This window comes from Anopheles ziemanni (assembly GCF_943734765.1).
Source record: "Anopheles ziemanni chromosome X unlocalized genomic scaffold, idAnoZiCoDA_A2_x.2 X_unloc_47, whole genome shotgun sequence".
NCBI lineage: Eukaryota > Metazoa > Arthropoda > Insecta > Diptera > Culicidae > Anopheles > Anopheles ziemanni.
This window is the reverse complement of record NW_026689815.1, coordinates 167,737-175,000: the sequence shown is the minus strand read 5'-3', so window position 1 is coordinate 175,000 and position 7,264 is coordinate 167,737.

Genomic DNA, 7,264 nt, shown 5'->3' with positions numbered 1-7,264 from the left:
AACTCGCGGCCAGTGCAGGCGTGGGTCCTGGTGCCAGGAGCACGAGGTCGTCAGCGAAGGCGACGAGCTCTACACCGGCGGGCATGTCGATGGACAGGACGGCGTCATACATGGTGTTCCACAGCGTCGGACCGAGTATGGAACCCTGTGGGACTCCCGCCGACAATTCCCGGGTGACCGGACCGTCCGACGTCTCATAAACCAGCAGCCGTCCCCGAAACCAGCTTTCCAGTATCCGCTGCAGGCATGCCGGAACGTGCTTTTCTTGCAGTGCTTTGGCGATGGACCGCCAGCTCGCCGTGTTAAAAGCATTGCGTACATCCAATGACACCACCATCAGACACTTGTTAGCCCTCCGATCCGTCATTCGGTGGGCCATCGCGCGCTGGCCGGCCTCCTTAACACGTTCAATCGCCTGAATTGTAGACCTGCCCTTTCTGAATCCATACTGAGACGGCGACAGGCGAGGGTGATCTGGGTCTTCCAGGTGTTCATTTAGGCGATCCAAGATCAGCCGCTCCAAGATCTTGCCTGATCCGTCGAGCATCCCAAGAGGCCGAAAGGATGACGGATCGCCCTGAGGTCTTCCGGACTTGGGTAGCAAAGCAAGTCGTTGTCGCTTCCAGTCAGCGGGAAAGGTGCATTGATCGAAGCACTCCTGGAACACGCGGCGAAACGTCTCCGTGTGCTCGCGAACAGCGACCCTCAGTGCCGCATTGATGATGCCATCGGGTCCCGGGGCCTTAGTGGGCACCATCCGCGCCGCGATCGCCAAGAGCTCCTCATCCGACACCTCCCTCACTGGCTCCTGCGTTGTCTGCCCCCAATCGACCAGATCCGGTGCAGGCCACTCAAAAGTGCCATGATCCGGGAAGAGTTCCGACACGACGTGCTGTAGAATCGCAGGATCTCGCTCCGGGGGGACGCGGCTACCCTTGAGGCGTGACGTTACTACCTTGTAGGCAGTGCCGAAGACGTTGTCCTCAGCTTCCGCAATCATCTCATCAAAGCTACGGTCCTTGCTTGCCTTGATGGCACGGGCGAGTTCCTTCTTACAGCTCCTGTGGCGTTCTCTGGCCAACTCTCGCTGTGCACCGGTTCCGGCGGTCAAAATCGCATCCTCAGATGACTTGCACTGCTCCCTGAGAAGGCCGATTTCCTGCGTCCACCAGTACATTTCCGGTCTCACCAAAAACTGCGCTGGCGGTGCCCTCTGCATCACCTCATCGCAGGCTCTAGTAAGTCCAGCGGTGAGAGTCGCCGGTGATACAGCCGCTTCGGCAAACCCGGAAGCCTGGAGCGCGATCTGGAAGGCTTCGGGATGGAATTGACGCAACTTCCATCTCGGTCCAATCTGCTCTCGTTGTCGCTGCCGGTCGCGATGCTGGTGCTGTTGTTGCGGTTGCCTCTGCTGGTGTGGTGAAGCGCTGCTGACTGGTGTCGCGGATACGCTGAATCTCACGTATCTGTGGTCACTGTTGGTGAAAGTGTCGAGCACCCGCCAGTCGTTACCGGGTTCAATGGCCGGACTGGCGAAGGACACGTCGACCACACTTTCAGTAGCACTGCCGTTGCCGACGAACGTGGGCACACTGCCGCGGTTCAAGATCGCCAGGTCGAGCTGGTCGACGACCTCGGCGAGATCTTCACCACGCGGCTTCGTCCTCGCGCTGCCCCATCGCACGTGCCAGGCATTGAAGTCGCCCGCCAAGACTACGAGGGGGTGTGCTCTGGCCTCGATATCGATCTCGTCGAGCAGCCGCTGGTAGTCCTCGTCCGTCCATCCCGGTGTTGGTGGGGCGTAGCAAGAGATGAAGGTCACCCCCGCCACCTGGACCGACACCAGTCCTACCCTACTTGCCCAGACTCGCTGTATGGGCAAGGCTCCAGTCGTGATAACAGCTGCCTTCGCTGTCGAGTCCACCGCCCAGTTCCCGTTATTGGGTGGAACACGGTAGATCTCCGACGCCAGCACAATGTCGATCCTTTGCTCCCGTGCGGTCTGGAGCATGAGATCTTGTGCTACCCTGCTGCGCGCCAAGTTGATCTGGAGGATCTTCAACCCAGCGTCACGCCCTCTAACAGTGGTGTTCGAAACTAGCGGGAACATGACGGCTGGCTACTTCCGCTGCAAACCGGTGAACCTGTCTGATGTTGTCCGGAACACGTAAGGCACTTGGGGCCCGAGCTGCACTCCTTGGCCTTGTGCTGCTTCGATCCGCACCGGAAGCAGCACTTGGAGTAGTCAGGGCCGGTGCACTCGCGAGAGCGGTGCCCCTTGCCAAAGCAGCGGTAGCAGAGCTGCTCTCCTGCAGGGACCGATGCGAGCGCCTGCACGACGCAACTCGTGTTCCCTATGGTGACCCGGTGACCGTCGAGAAGCTGGCACTGCCCGCGCGGCAGCTTGATATGGGCTTTCTGCAGCCCGTCGTACCGCCGCCACATCCGAACTGCCTCGCCCGGAACCGTCAGCCCCGCCTGTCTCTTAATCGCCGAAATCAAGTCGTCGACAGTCGCCAGCATGTCGATTCCTGTGATCGCGGCCGTCTGCTTGTCGACAAGGAGGTGGGCCACTCCATCTTCCTTGATGGCTTCGCTGACATCGGCCAGCACACTCTCGCAGTCCGTGTTCGGCTTCAGCCACAGCGACAGCTTCCGCTCCCCTGTGCGGCAAACCCTCGCCACGAACTGATCCACATTGGTCTTGGAACGCACTGCCTTGTATGTGTCGAGGAAGGCCTTGCCCTCGTTGGCCTCGAGGACGATCACCGCAGGCCTCTCCACTTTAGCAGCGCTCTTTCCCGCTTTCTGTGGTGCTGCTCTCTTGTCTCCCTTGGCCACGACTTTAGCAAAGGACGCTGGTTGCGCATGCACCTTGGTTGCCACAGCCGCTGCTTTCTTTACCTTCGGTTTTGGCTTTTCTGGAGCCATGGCCTGGGACAAGACGGCCTCGACCGGGATCTCGGGGACATCAGGCGTGATGACTTCGTTCATGCCCGTCGGTTCGCCCTCTTTTTTCTTGCCGCGCCTTGCCCGGGTCCGCTTTCGTTTGGGAGTGTCGCCAGGTGGATGCTGGCTTTGCCCAACAGCACTGGAGTCGACGACATGTTGTTGTTGCTGCTGCGTAGCTACCGCCAACTCTCCCATCGAGTGGAGTCCACTTTGGAGCAGCATAAGTTCTCTTTCGCTGGCTGCCGCACGCTCACGAAGGCTAATGTTGTCTCGCTTCAGCTCCTGATTTTCACGAGACAACAACTTCAGCTTTGTCTTCAGCTCCGCGTCGCCATCCTTTGCCGTCGCCCGGCCCGTCTCCATCTCGCTAACCTTAGCGAGGAGAGTCTCGACGGTTGCCCGGAGCTCCCTCAACTCGCTGCTGAGGCTTGCGATAGTCGGCTCCTGCTGCGGGACTTCGGCCACCTGCTGGACGACGGTTGAGTTGAGCTCGTCCTCGTCGCTCTCCTCTGAAATCTCCATATCACTGGCTAGCAGGGCCATCCGCTGCACCACCACCACCGGCCGAGTGGGCGTCGCAGTCGATGGCGCGACACTGCCTCCCTTTCGCTGCCGAGTCAACGGCAGCGCAACCGATGATGTCATCACTTTGTCCCCGTCGTCCTTCGGCGATGGCGCGGTAGCGTCACAGGTGGACCGGAGCCTGACGGACCGACGCGTCGAAGGCTCCCCCGATGCCTGCTCCATTCCCCTACTGCAACCCTGAAAATCGCTGTGGGCAATGGGTTAGGTTGCGGAGAGCCAGGGTGGAGTGTCTGGGAAGGGAAGGTGGGAAGGGGAAGGGGAGTGGAGGAAGGCCAAGTACCGGTGCGAAATAGAAACTCCAACAAATAAAAGGCCAAACCAATCTTTTTCCCCTTTCCAAATCTGAGCTTATATCTCAGTTCTTCTCTGCGATCAGGTGCCGCCTGGTTGACAAATCCGCAAACCGCCAGCCGATACACTCGCCATAAAACTCAGAGTGCCGCCTGGTTGTGATAACCGGTGATCTCCACCAGCCGAGACACTTGATGAACTGAAGGCGCCGCCTGGTTGTGACGTTGAAAAGCTCAGCACCAGTGCCGCCGCCTGGTAACAGTGTTCGAAATCTCCGTGAGCCGAGACACCCGCCACGACCCGAAGCGCCGCCTGGTGGTAATGCTGGCAATCCGCTGGTACTGGTGGCGCCGCCTGGCGGCCAAGTTCGGAACCAAATTTAGCCGAGACACACTGAAATATTTCACCGGGATGATCGAACCTCGAAATTTTTCAGCCGAGACACATGAAACATTTCACTCTTAGCCGAGACACCTTGAAAAGTTTCACTGAAACATTTCAACCGGATGGTTGGTCCATGAAATATTTCAGCCGGGACACTTGAAACATTTCACCCCCAGCCGGGACACTTATCCGGGACACACTGCCGCCAACGGTCAATCAAAAATACCGGCCAATTTGGATAACCGGCCAATTTGAATTACCGACCGATTTGAATTAACGGCCACTTCAAACCAACGGCCACCGACTCCACCAACGGTCAATTTGAACGACCCGAAAATCCGGCACCAACGGTCCTTTTTTGAAAAACTGGATCAGATGACACGGAGCCCGATTCGGCTTAGGTGAAATCGCTCGGATCTTCGAGTCCGAATCCGGCTGGAAAATGGACGATCGAATCTTCACCTGCCAAAATTTTTGCACCGCGTGCTTTCACTTTATTTACACTTATTTTGCGCTGAATTCGTCTTTTTTCATACGGTTTTCTCTGACTTTCGTTTTAAAACACCATCTGTCATCTAAAAAACCACATCCGGCCAGGATCCGGACACTTTTTTAACCGAAAAACACGTAGTCCCAAATGGGGCTACGCCCCGGGCCGCTCTCCATACAAAATGTAAACAAACACTTTTCTTTCTTATTTTTCGTTGAAATCGATGATTTTAATGCGGTTTTCACTACTAATCTGTAGATTGGCACTAGTTTTAACGATTACAACAAACTTTCGTGGGTTCTTTAAACTTTTTACGCGAAATTTTTATGAAAAACACGGAGCGACGCTCAGCACGTGTTGACACTACAGCGTTTGACAGCTCACACACACAGGGATAACTGGCTTGTGGCCGCCAAGCGTTCATAGCGACGTGGCTTTTTGATCCTTCGATGTCGGCTCTTCCTATCATTGCGAAGCAAAATTCACAAAGCGTAGGATTGTTCACCCTTTCAAGGGAACGTGAGCTGGGTTTAGACCGTCGTGAGACAGGTTAGTTTTACCCTACTGGTGTGCAAGTACTATCTCAATGGAATTCCTGTGCAGTACGAGAGGAACCACAGGTACGGACCAATGGCTCAATACTAGTCCGAGCGGACTTTGGTATGACGCTACGTCCGTCGGATTATGCCTGAACGCCTCTAAGGTCGTAACCGAACCAGGCTGGTAGTATATGTATAGGAGTCGTTAGCTAGATGGCTAATAACATCACGAGACCGGATTGAGTCTTCTATAGACTCTTTCCATTTATTGGAAACCCTCAAACTGAGCCTATCGCGAGTGCGCTCGCCGAAGTACCTGAAGTGGGAAAAGGCGTTGTGCTTGCCGATCTTCCAAGAATAGTTTCGACTCCTAAGACCACCCGAAAACGACGGGTTTGCAGGCTGGGCGCTACGCATTGAAGAGAGATGTACATTTCGATCCTTTCAGGCGACCCATGCTTGGTGGTTGTGTGCGGTGTGCTCCCCCCGGGGGGCACATGCGGCATACCGTGTGTGGACTAGTTGGACCCACCCTTGCGGTGGACCGACCGGTCAGTGGTGTTTGCGGGTTAACACATGCGAGCGTTGCGGCCCAGAGGCCTTACCGCCTTTCACTGCGGGTTCGTCAAGAACTTGGAGATGGTCGCAACGCATCGGGTCCTCCCGGGGTACTTGGTGTTTGGATGCTGGCTTGGTGATTAAACACTTGATATTCCATCTTCGGATGAATTTCGGGTGTCACCTGTTGCCTAAGACCACTTGCATGTTTAGCTCGCCGTGGGGTAGCAAGCGTTGTGATCTAATGGCCTTACCGGGCAAACACTTTCGGTTCGTCAAGGACTTGGAGTGCCGGGACGGGTTGGCGGATCCATCACTCTGAGTATGCCGGGTTGATACTTGGGGTTGGTTTGGTTTTGGTGACCCAATACTAGATGTACCATCTCGGTGGTATGTCAGTATCACCTATACTCCAGACCACTTGCATGGTTAGCAAGCGTTGTGATCTAATGGCCCAACCGGGCAAACACTTTGGGTTCGCAAGGACTTAGAGTGCCGGGACGGGTTGGCGGATCCAACACTCTGGGTACCTCCGGGTACTTGGGGTTGGTTGAGGACTTGGTGAACAAACACTTGATATACACTCTCCGGATGTACTTCGGGTATCGCCTGTTGTCCGAGACCACTTGCATGGTTAGCAAGCGTTGTGGTCTAATGGCCCTACCGGGCAAACACTTTGGGTTCGCGAGGACTTAGAGTGCTGGTAGTGGTTGGCGGACCCAACACTCTGGGTACCTCCGGGTACTTGGGGTTGGTTGAGGACTTGGTGAACAAACACTTGATATACACTCTTCGGATGTACTTCGGGTATCGCCTGTTGTCCGAGACCACTTGCATGGTTAGCAAGCGTTGTGGTCTAATGGCCCTACCGGGCAAATACTTTGGGTTCGCGAGGACTTAGAGTGCTGGTAGTGGTTGGCGGACCCAACACTCTGGGTACCTCCGGGTACTTGGGGTTGGTTGAGAACTTGGTGAAGATACCCCTGTCACCTTGTTCGAGGCCACTTGCATGGTAGCAAGCGTTGTGATACAATGGCCCTACCGGGCAAACACTTTGGGTTCGCAAGGACTTGGAGTGCCGGGACGGGTTGGCGGATCCAACACTCTGGGTACCTCCGGGTACTTGGGGTTGGTTGAGGACTTGGTGAGCAAACACTTGATATACGTTCTTCGGATGTACTTCGGGTGTCACCTGTTGTCCGAGGCCACTTGCATGGTCAACGGTTGAGGTGGTGATGGCGGGTCGGTGCTGTAGGGTGCCGGCCTGTTGGCTGCCTTGGCCGGGTTGGTTGGTTAACACTTGATTGAGCTTGCACCCGAGGGTAATGGCACTTGAAGGTGGGTACCGGCCGGCTGACCTGGTGTGATGGTTGGTTGGTGAACACTTGGCGGTACTTGCACTTGGCTGTGCTTGGACTTGAAGGTGGGATCCGGCTGGCCTAGGCCATTGGTGGTTGGTTGGTTG